This window comes from Lemur catta, chromosome 12 (genome assembly GCF_020740605.2).
Source record: "Lemur catta isolate mLemCat1 chromosome 12, mLemCat1.pri, whole genome shotgun sequence".
NCBI classification, from domain to species: Eukaryota; Metazoa; Chordata; class Mammalia; order Primates; family Lemuridae; genus Lemur; species Lemur catta.
Window position 1 is genome coordinate 7,817,949 of NC_059139.1, and position 12,481 is coordinate 7,830,429.

At 37.0% G+C, this 12,481-nt stretch overlaps 2 pseudogenes; one reads left to right on the forward strand and one right to left on the reverse strand.

Annotated features, from left to right (window-relative positions):
* The first annotated feature begins 468 nt into the window (after nucleotides 1–468).
* LOC123648779 lies at nucleotides 469–590 on the forward strand (annotated as a pseudogene).
* An 11,518-nt stretch (nucleotides 591–12,108) lies between these two features.
* LOC123648747 lies at nucleotides 12,109–12,220 on the reverse strand (annotated as a pseudogene).
* Nucleotides 12,221–12,481: the final 261 nt, after the last annotated feature.

Consider the following 12,481-nt stretch of genomic DNA (forward strand, 5'->3'; position numbering starts at 1 on the left):
AGAGGGAATACTACCAACAACCGTGAGTCACATGTTAGCAGCACGAAACAGCAACTTTGCTAAGTTCTTTAATTAGTTCTAATAGTTGGTTGTGGATTTTTCATTTGGACTTTCTAAGTAGGTATTTCAGTAACAATTGCATTGTAACACATAAGCACTGGTTGGTGCCTTTCTTTTTGAAATCTTATACATTTGGTTTATTATTATTATTTAATCTTATTGCTCTGAATGAGAATTCCAGTGCAATGTTGGAAAAAAAGTAGTGATAGTGGGCTTGACTGTAATATTTCTAAAATTTTACCATAAATTATGATGTTCTGTACATCATTTTCCTGTCAGATTGTGCATTAGGTCACAACTTTTGGTGTCCTTTTTAAATAATTTCTCTATGTAGAGTGCGTTCCCTAAACTCATTCTTTCTTGTACTTTATTTGGTTGCCTAAACTTCTTTCATAAGTTCTATTTTCTATCACTTCTTGGCCTTTTGGCTAAGATCAAGTGCAGAAGCTCTATTTTCTTTTCTTTTGGCAAAGTGCTTCTTGATGTATTCAGAAAAGTCCTGCATTTTAACATTTAATGATACTCATTTGATTTTTTATATTTAAGATTTTTAGCAAAATGCTCCACATACTTACTTGTGTTTGTGGTCCTGGCATCTTGAAAAGTTCCTAAATACAATAAAATTGCCACCTTTATTTGTCGAGTGAAAGTAAGAAGAAATTTGTGTGCAGCCTTGAGTATTGGGAGTAGGAAGTCCATTCATTGGCACATGGGCAGTAGATTTTCTACTTTTTGGTGAGCAAGACTTTGAAACGTGACCCTGTATTTGTTTTTGCATTTCTTTCTCTTTTAGACTTGAAAAATAAAATTCTGAAATTTTTCAGAGTGGGAAGAGCAAAACCCAGCCTATGCATTCTCTAGTAATCCCTAACTCTCCTCACACTGTTTCCTGCAAATTTATTTTAAAGAAACCTCACTCTTCAAACCTTAGTCACATCCTGCCCCTGTGAATAGCCATGGAGCAGCTAACACTGCTGCAGAGTTGTATTAGGTTGCCTGTGAGAGTAACTCCTCAAAAGACTAACTTGCAGGGAAATTGGTTCCAATGCTTTGCACTGGAAGGGTTTGTTTAAAGGCCAAGTTGGAAAGCAATTCCTGTGCAGCCTATGAGCACGTCACTAAAATATGACCAGTGTCAGAGCATATTCATGTTATTTTGAAGATAGGTTTCCCTGAATGGGGTCAGGCAACTTGGTGACAACACAACTATTTGTGACCAAAGGGGAGTGTATTTATGGCATCCAAACTTGTAGTTGTGTTAATGTATGAGGAAGGACTTGTGATGCTATCCTTTATCTTGGTAGAAATATTATTGGGAAGCCTGACCCCTGTGTGGATGCAGTTTTTAATACCAGTTCTCTGTGATTTGGGGAATGGTTTTGCTCATGAAATATGAGCTTCCTGCCTTGAAATATTATGTGCCATCATAGTAAACACCATATGGGTTACCAAGATGATTTAGAAGTACAAAGTCATGCTTCTCTTACATAATCCTGGAAGTTATATTTTCCTTTGAGCAAACAAAATTTTCCATTGAATTTCTCAAAACTCATAGACCTGAACCCCCTAAATGAATTTTAATGTATGTAAATTATACATAAATAGAAAAAAAAAGCACAGATTTAAATATATCTGGGAAAACATCAATATTGATAATATATTAATAAAATTATAGCTTATATATTTAGGGATTTCTTAAATTTTATTATGCTTCTCTCTACCATCACCATATACCACATTCCCTAACTCCCCTAGTGGACAAAATCAATTACCACCAATAGGACCATGGCTCTTTCTCTTTGTAGTGGGTTGAGTAGTGCCTCCCTCTCCATATTATTCAGGGTTCTCCAGAAAAACAGAAGCAATAGGATATATATATATATCATGTATGATTTATTATGAGTTATTGGCATTTATGATTATGGAGATGGAGATGTTCCACAATCTCCCATCTGCAAGCCAGAGACTCAGGAAAGCTGATGGTGTCATTTGGTCTGAGTCTGAAGGACTGAGAACCAGGAGAGCTGACTAACACCCTCCCATAGGAGTGAGTGCATTCTTGCTCTGAGGGTACTGGATTAGTTACTGCTGGAGAGAAGATTGTTACAACAGTGAGTTGAACTTCCTAGACTCTATCTTGCCATGTGGTCTCTTTGCACAGGACCACTCCCTTCTCTGTTTCTTTGCCATGTTTTGACTCAGCATGTGGTCCTCACCAGAAGCCAGCCAGATGCCACTATGCTCTTGAACTTCCCAGCATGCAGAATCATGAGCTAAACAAGCCTCTTTTCTTTATAAATTACCTAGACACAGGTATTCTTTTACAGCAACACAAAATGGGTTAATACAGTATCTATGGCCTAGATGCCAATGCTGCCTTAAATTTCCGCTAGCTTTTTGTATGCCTTCATTTCCCAGTGAGCATTTTTACCGTGAACATTAACAAGATATGGGTCCCGACTGTCTCATGTGAAGCCTTGATCTGTACTTGAGCTGCTTCCCCATGGGCAACTCCGTCTCCTACATGGGAGGCAGTGGAAATTTTTAATATGGGTCCCTGAGGAGTAGAATGAAAAATGGTACAAAAAAAAAGCTTTTTACAAAATTGGAAACAATTATGGCTTTCTATCTACTATGCTAATTATAGTGTAGCAAACCAGTATTTCAAAATTGTTCCATTAAATATTATTTCACTATAGTCAATGATTCTTCTGGACAATAGGAGATCAAACGAGTGATTTATCATTAAAAGAAAAATTCTGTTCCTTTGTCAGGAGATGTGTATATTGAAATCCAGAAGCAGTATAGCACACTTATAGTAACTTAATATTACAGGTAAAATATATTTTGTGTTTCATATGTGACAGGTGCTCTTTAACGCAAGCTATATGCCTTAGTTCAAAGAAAAATTATTTTCTTCATTGAGTGAAGCATAATCAGAAATTATCCTGTGCCTTTGTTACTATATAAAAAGATGTTTTAGAAAATTTAATATAAATAAAAAGTGTTTGCACCTGGGAAGTAACTTTAGAAATATCCATTTCAGTGTTTTTATTTAATAATGAAGAAACTGAGAGAGGTGAGAGCCCACATGTCATTAGAACTAACTGGTAAAAAAAGAGTACAAATGCCAGGGTGCCTAATCCCATTCCCTCAGGATACTTTCTTTTCAACCTAAAATGGACAGTCTATAAAGAGATGACAGATATTCTAGTTCTGTATGTGCCTCTTAATGTCTATAGGTGACAAACTTACTCAACTTGAATCTAACTTTCCAAATTTTTACAATTCCTCACCTAATTTAATATTGACTATTAACCTTAACTCTACCATCACATGTGTTGAAATCTGGGCTCTACCACAAAAACTAGCTGGATGATTACAGACAACTAATTAAAATAACCTTTTGCTGTACCTGAGTTTCCTCATTTTTCAACTGAGGACGGCAGTAGTATCTATCTCATCGCTCCCTCCTGTGAGGATTCAACAACCAACGACAGTGGGTTTTGAAGAGTGCTTCAATATCATCATCAGCACCATTGTCATTAGCATCAAGGAATTATTTGCCAGACACTACCATGTTTATTGTCTTCTGTATCCTTCCTGTGTAAATGATTTGGGTATAAGGGTTTCAAGATGGTCAGAATTTTGTGGAAATCTGAAAGATCATCATGTATATTCATATATTTGGATGTGGTCTTGACAGAAAATGAAAATTAGTCTAGATCACATTTAATAATTTTAAAACATTATTGCATGAGAGAAATATTTTAAAATTGATTTAAATACGCTTTTGGGTAAGATGAAAAAAATACAGTCAGTGAAAGAAAAGCTGCTGAATTTTAGTATTGTTTTTATTAGTATAATTACCACAAAAAGCAACATAATGAAAAGGAACACTTGGAACAAATTGTAAATGAGTTTGTATTGTAATTTTGCTCTCAAGTCTATAGCAAATGTGATTACTAAAAGCCAAGGACATATTTGACACACACTTTTGTTATTAACATGGATACTAAACTCAGGTTTCTATGACTATGACAGTTTTTAAATGGGTTTCTTTTCACATGAAATTAATTTCAGCTTTTATTCAGGTTTCGGTTCCAATACACATTGGCAAAAGTAGTCACAATGACTGAAAATGAGTGCTAAGCAACACGGTATCATTTATAAGAGATTTTTATACTCTTTAAAACCAGTGAACAATAAATGGTGAAATATATAATCCCTACTGGATAACTATTAAGCCATAAGCTTATTTTAATAAATGAAATTTCAATATTAACATGACAGTTATGTAATTAGCCTGTATTTAAAGTTAATTCAGTGAAAAGACAATAGGATTCCAAAATCATTATGCCAGATTTATTTGGCAGAAATGTGTCTGACTCCAGTTTACCTTTTATATCTAATTAGGAAAAAGGCAACTGAGAGTCATTCTTCCTTCAGAAGAGCCTCCTGTGCCAGTTGAAGCCCTGGCCCTTTTGAAGTCCTAGGGCTTCATCATTTCCTGTTTATACCAAGAAGTTTGCGTGAGTTGCAAAATCCTAATTAATGGATCACCTGTGAGAATGATCGAACTTGCCAGTGACAAAAAGTTTATGAGAAAATGTGCTGGCAGTGTGGGCTGGGAATGGTGGTTGATTTGGCTTAGGCTTATCTCCTAAGCCTTGCATTTTGGCTTATGCTTATTTATGCCAAGTTCTTGATTTTAGAGATTAAGAAAATAAAAGAAATAAATAAATGCCCAGGAAAGGAAACTATTTGCTCAGAGACTCATAAGTAGTTAATAAAAGGACTCTGGTGTCCTGCAATCTAGTGTAGGGTTCTTTTGGCTACACCATCTTATGATTGCCCAAGATGTATGATTAGAATAAATTTTGATTTCCATCAATTCAATGGAAATCAAGCAGGGAGGAGAGGGGAGGATGGGATGGGTAAAACCCACGTAATGGGTACAATGAATACTATCTGGGTGACAGGCACACTTTTATTCAAGACTCAAGCATTGTAAAACTGATCCATGTAACCAGAAAGGATTATAACCCCGTAATATTTCAAAATAAAATATAAAGAGTAAAACTTGGAGAAGTACATAGAAGTCAAGTCACTAGCAGTCTTATCTCCTAATGGGAGTAACATTAAAGCAAAGGAAACTAATGCGACATGTATAATATAAAATGTGAAGAGTCAGAGAAAAATAAAGACTTCTTGAATAGCACACACCATGGTGCATATAACAAATAAATAAATATCTTCATGGGTACATGGATTTGTGTGAAATTAAACTCAATTAGATTGCTAAATCAAATAATTTAATTTTAAAATTGCAAGTTTTTCATGTTGCTAAAAAGTTAAAAGTATGTTGAAAAGCAAATCATTCATTTGTAATTTATATCCTAAGTTCTTCCAAAAAGAAGTTATTGAAGCAAAATGAGAGATAACTGAAGTTAGTTATACAGAAGCATAAAATAAAAGGAGGGAGAATACTATGATTTAGAGTTCTAATTGGATGACACTTAATGTAATGTCATGTGGTTAAGAGGACCCTGTCCTGACTATTCAGATGCAAATCTTGAACTCACCACTTACTAGCAGTGTGGACTTGGACAATTTAAACTAAGTTTGTCTCAAAGAATGAAGATAATAGGAGTACTTGTAGGATTCTATGAGGATACAATGAATCTACACACACACACATAGAGGCTAAAATAGTGCTCATGGCAGTCATGAAAATGTACTTTGTATTTGTTTGCTAGGGCTGCCATACAAAATGCCACATGCTGGGTGGCTTAAACAACAGACCTTTTGGTTTCTCTGGAGACTTCTCTCCTTGACTTGCAGATGGCTACCTTCTTGCTGTGTCCTCACTTGGTCTTTTCTCTTTGTGCCTATATCCCTGGTGTCTTTTCCCCTTCTTATAAAGATACCAGTCATGTGGGATCAGAGACCCACCCTAATGGCCTCATCCTAACTTAATCACCTCCTTCAGGATGTTATCTCCAAATATAGTCAAGTCTAAAATACTAAAGGTTGGGACATCAGCATATGAACTTGGCAGGGGTAGTGGGACACAATTTAGCCCATAGCACACCTTTTGGATCTCCTACCTTATGGAGCATAATTGTCTGAAAGTCCAAACTGAAACCCAAAATGCCTTTGCTGTGAGGCCACACTTCTCATAAGCCAGTGGCCCAGCATGACAGGAGGACTTAGAAGGCCTCTTTCTATAAGACTTCAGGACTCTCTACGGTTTTGCAGAAATTTTCTTAGAGCTGCATTGCATTCTAAGTTTCTTTCCTTCCTTCCTTCCTTCCTCCCTCCCTCTCTCCCTTCCTTCCTTGCTTTCTTCTTTTCTTCTTCCATTCTCCATGAAATTTGAATACACTTTACTTATCATGTATCTATTTTCAGGATGTGTTAAAGCATTTTCTTGTTGAAAAGCTATAGCAATTACAGTTGCTAAAAAGCTGTTTGGTTTGTTTCCAACCTGGGGCAAACCTACTTTTATGTCAAGCAACAAGCAACCAAGGCATATACTTTAGAGAAACAATTACGCATGAACTCTGTAAGACATCATCATTTACACAAAACCTACACTAATCTTAGCACCTATAGTCTTCTGGAAAGGTTGACTGGTTCAGCAGAAGTATAGATAAGTGGTGAAAATCCATCTGAAGGTGCTCAAAAGGATCTGAAAGCTTTGGTTCCTGGTCATGTGTTGTTTTGGTAGGTGATACATGCCATGAATATAAACCTAAGCTGCTATTGTAAGTTTCTTCACTGATGTTGGTTTGACATAGTAACCAGTTTGTACCATGATGAGGGGTTTTATGGACAAATTTATACAATATCCATTTGAAATCATCTGGTGCCACCATGAGGCTATCTTGGGAGTGTCAGAGATTACCTGAGTGAAAGGTACAACCAGATAGTTTCAACTCTAGCTTTACAAAATCTGAAACTAAACCATTGTTATTTTTTGATGGCCTGTCTGAATCTCTCCAGAGATTGATCTTTTGAAGGTGTAGATAGGTTCATAACCCATGTTAAGACTTGTTTGGGATAATAATCTGCAAGAGAATTTCTTTTATCTTCCATATTACCTCTTTTCACATGGACCTAAACCTTTATAATAGCCATCTCTCTAAGAAGTAGGGGTGCTTCTAAAAGTTCCTTAACTGTAGTCCATTTTTGTTTTGTTGGGGGCTTCAGCTACTGAGAAATATCCACTGTTAGTGTATGTCACTCTCTGAACTTTGACTGAAAAGCTCTAGCAAGTGAATAAAGTTCTGCCATCTGGGCTGATTTATCTCATGTAAAAGGTTGCAGTCTGAGGGAGAGCTTAAATTAGTGAGAGCATATCCTGTTTGATACCCTCCAGTTTTGGTTTTGAGGTATGATCCATCAACAAATAAGGTTAGGTCAGAGTGTTCCATGAGAGTCTCTAACGCATCTGACTGGAGTATGGAAATTTCCATAGTCTGGGTAAGATGATTCTGAGGTCCTCCTGATCCTGCTCAAGGTAGGAAAGTAGAAGGTCTCAGGGTGTTATACAACTCAGCAGTCTGACTGAGAACTAAGAGATCAAGCATGGAGCCTAGACTAGCTCAGTGTAAGTATTGACAAGTGGTAGTGATTGTCCTAAGACCAGGGAGACAAGTCAGAAGTGAGGTTATATTAAATGATGGGGTTTGGTGTTTCCCCTGAACCATAAAAAGGCAAAAGGGTTTGTTCAAACTACTCATGCACAAATAGACAAAAGGGCTTCTTGCAGTTAAGGAAACATAGGGAAGGAAGCTTTTGAAAAGCTTTCCTTAGGTTAGACTCAGATGATAGGTCTGAGTCTTTCCATTGCTTTTGGCTTCAAGGGGTATTGGGGAAAATTGGGTTACCATATGGTAGGTAACAGTTTAATATGTTCTGTTCCAATTATTTTCCTATGTCAGTGGAATTTTTAGTCTATAAAGTGTAAGGTACAATGTCAAGATCTCCACCTGAGGTATGCAACAAATACAATGGAGAAGGCAAAGGTATATCCAGATATAATGCACAACTTGATCGTGAATAGAGGAGTCCTCGGAAACTTCTGGTGTGCATTTAATATAACAATTTAATTTGCAAAGTAAGTCTCTCCCTATGAAGTTTGCAGTGGTGTTATTAGAGAGTATGAAGGCATGTTTTTCAGTCAAGTGCCCAAGTGTTAAAGTTAAGAATTGGGAGGTAGGAAAAATCTGTGGGATAATCAAAATACCTTCTACCTGTGTGATTACATTCACTTTGAGGAAGAGGCAGAGTTTCGTGTAGACACAATAGCACCCATATCCACCAGGAATGGATGAGGTTGACTGTTTATGTTTATAGTGGATTCACTTTGATTATTTAAGGGTAAGACATGATATTGGGCATTTTCTTCCTTCTTTGGAGCACGGTTAATGATCTGAACGGAGGGATTTTTCATCGTCTTGGTTTTTCTTTCATATGATGAAAAAATATTTATTCCAGTGTCCCTTCTGTTACAATATCTACAAACATCCTTGTCAATATATGATCAGTTGCAATGTGGGCCATTTTACTGTTTAAACCCAGGGCCATAATTTTATTTTGGATCTTGTCTGGGTTTTGTTGTAAGATCTTTTTAATGTGTTCTGAGATAGGTGCAAAATTTTGGATTGTAATGAAAGTAAGTATAAGAAATAGAAATTTTCCCTGGAGGAAGAGAGAATTTAGACTTAGATGAGCCCAGTGGGAGCTGCCAATGGTTGGTCAAAAGGAATGCTTATGGATTTGTGTCTGTGGCCCCAAACTCAATGGTTGCCTCCAAATGCAGACCTGACAATCTCTGCTTTGTGATAGGTGGAAAACCAGAGAGAATGTTTTATCTAGATCAAAGCCACAGACTGAGGAAAAAAAAATGAGGTGAAATGAGAATTTCATTTGATTTTATTGGTGACCAACAGGAACCTTTGGATGGATGCTGATCTGGGAAGAACTGCAGACTCACTAGTGTATGAAGCCAGCTGAAGTGACAAGGTTATAGGGGCTATGCCTGTGTTCTACACTGTGATTCTCCTTACTATGAAAAACAACACTTTTAGGCAGCACAACATGGAACAGAAACATGAGAGAAAAAGAGGGTGAAAAGGAATGGCCAGAATCCACCAAGGATGCCAAACAAATGGAAACTAATAGCAGCACCTGGGTACCAAACTGAAAGTAGTCAAGGAACCAAACACGAAGGAATGAGACTTCACACCAGTGCTGACTGACTTACCACACTGGCAGAGACTCAACAAGCCACAGCAGCAAGGCACAAAGGGCTTCCATGTGTCCCGCACATTTGAAGCCTTGAGTTGGCAGCAATGGGCAGTATAGATCATTTCTTGATGGGACTTTCAGGAAAATTCTGGAAATAAATGAAACCCACCCAAGTGAAAAAAAAACAAAGGCTATTTATTCAAATCTTCCTAAAGTAAGGGAATCAGCCACTATCACTGATGTTTGGCAGAGATCATAAGGCAGGCAGAGGAGTGGTTAGGATTTATAGTGAAAAAAAATAAATGAGAAGGCTTCAGGTATGCTCCGATTGGAGGTTATTGACATGGGGGAGCCAGAGGCAGGTCAATTAGAAGTGGAGCATCTCATATGATTGGTTTGGGATGCATATTTGACATTCTCTAGTTGGTCTTGAGTTGGAAGCAGCAGCGATAAATAAAAAAACTAACAATCATTGACCAAGTCCTGGTCTTTCTGGGTCTATTGTTGTAGAGGTTGTTGTTTGGGTTCCTGAGGAGGTTGCCACAGAGGTTGTGAGTCAGAGTTCTATTTTCATGCATGGTCATATGGTCTGACCATCGTCCATTCATATATTTGGTGTCTACATCATCATTATTAGTAATATCTGCCAGACATCTATGACCCCAGTTTTGTTGCAAAGAAAGAAGTAAACATTAGAGCAGAAACTTCCGGAGTGCAGAATTGACTCTTCTTCATTTGCCTTAAAATAACATATATAAAACTTTTAGCCCAGATTTTGAATTACTAAACATCACGAGTATGTTTTAAAAGTTTGCCTATAAAAGCCTCTCAAAAGTCCATACTCTCTTGCAATATGGGAGTTTAGTGCAGGGGTAAGCACATGTTACTGTGATTTCCTTTCTAAGAATCTCTCTCAGAAGGAAGGGTGTCTTTGCCCTACTTTGTCTTTCGTTCCACACGACTCTATTAGAAGTTCATTATATCATGGCTTCACATTTCTCTGTGAAGATTTTACCTTCTGGCTTGTATTTTGGATGGAAATGCATACATGTCTCTGAACATGTGAATACATGTCTTCCTAACTTTCATTCTTGTGTGTTCCATCTGAAATTGCCATCTTTTCCAGACTAGATTTTTTTTCTTATATTTCCAGTTCTTTTTTCCTCATACCATTCAGTCATTCGGTTCCCCAAACTTGAGGCACATACTCCTAGCTCTATCTTCAAAATCTCTTCATTTGTCGGTGTCTGAGTGTAGCTAACTCTACCTTTAAAACATATCTTGAATCTATTTCTTCTTCTTTGGTTCTACTGACACTTCCCTAGTTTAGCTTCTCATTAAGTTTCACATAGGATAATGCTCTCCCACATCCCAGCCATTTTCAGTCTGATTCAACATAACCATTGCTGTCAGGCTAATTTTCTTTAAGACTAGACCTGACCATTTCACTTTCCTGTTGAAAAACTTGCTTAGTCCTTTTGTTACACAAAGCAAAGCTCAGACTTCCCAGTCTTGTGGTGTGTTGTACTCTTCATCATCTTAAGCTTCTCCATTTTCCTATTTACGAGCCTTTTTAATTCTTAATCTGAGCCTTTCATATTACTTTGTGTGCTCAGATCCACATCAAAGGTATCTATGTACCTGTCCAGCCTTTCCTATTGAGCAGAAAGATTTATGAGTAGCACATTCATGCCCAACTCATTTTGTATTCTATACAGCACTTAGAATAATTAATGGCATTTATCAAACAATAAATACTGAATACTTGAGTCAAAAAACAAGTATAAATATATAGTGGAAATCATGAAAACTTCAGTGACAGTGGGAAAATGCAAATTTTGATCAATGCTATGATTGTGGCAAAAATTATGTGCTCTAGTATTATAGAGATTAATTTCTTTTTTTTTATTTCAGCATAAAATGGGGGTACAAATGTTTGGGTTATGTATATTGCCTTTGCCCCACCTGAGTCAGAGCTTCAAGTGTGTCCATCACCTAGAAGGTGCACACTGCACCATCAGGTGTGTATATACCTATCCTTTCTTCCCCGCTCCCATCTACCTGACCCCTGATGAATGTTATTACTACATGTGCACTTAAGTGTTGATCAGTTAATACCAGTTTGATGGTGAGTACATGTGGTGCTTGTTTTTCCATTCTTGTGACACTTCACTTAGTAGAATGGGCTCCAGCTCTATCGAGGATAATACAAGAGGTGCTAGATCACCATTGTTTTTTGTGACTGAGTAAAATTCCATGGTATACATATATCACATTTTATTAATCCATATAGTGATTAATTTGTATAGTGAAGATGTTAAATGGGGTTTGGATTTGAAGTGAATCTTGAATGAATTATAACAAATAAATAACAGAAAACACCTTGCTAAGGAGAGGAAATAATTTCAGGAAAGTTTTTGATGTGCAGTTACAATGAGCATCTTTATCTAGTTAGATAACAGAGGATATTGAGTATCATTGGAATTAGTCTCTGATTCTCCCCTCTTCTCTCCTTTTCTTCCAAAGTATTAAAATAGACTGGAAACTTCCCTCCTTCGTGTTCCCATATCACTTTGCATACATCTCTAGTAGAGCTCTTGTCACACTGTGGGAGCTTTTACGGTGGTGTGTTGGAGTCACTTGCACCAGCTTACAAGACCCAGTTGTGAGTGTCACTTCCCAAATCCATGTTGTGCCATGCCAGGAGTATTTACATCATGAAAATGTACAAACAATACACATCTGTGTTTTATTGTTGTTGAGTTTTTTTTCCTTTTTTTTTTTTTTCCACATCAGATAGGTAATGTACCTACATTGTAACCAGGTTTGAGGGAGGCACATCTCACACATGAGCATGAAAACCCAATCATCATGTTTATGAATTTATGAACTACAAAAGGATCAGTTGTTTTTTTGTTTTTTCTGAAAGCTGTTTGTTAAAAAATTACCAGCACATCACTGTTTATTAACCTGTCTGACTTTTTTTAAGACTGTGATCTCTTAGAATGAAAATACCATCTTACTAAAGAAAAAAATAGATTGGGAGCTAAATGATGGACATTCATGGGCACAAAGAGATGTAAAGGTCATTGGAATCCAAGAAGTGGGGGAGAGGGGTAAAAACTTACCTATCAGGTAGGAGGAACACTTCTGGCAATGGGGA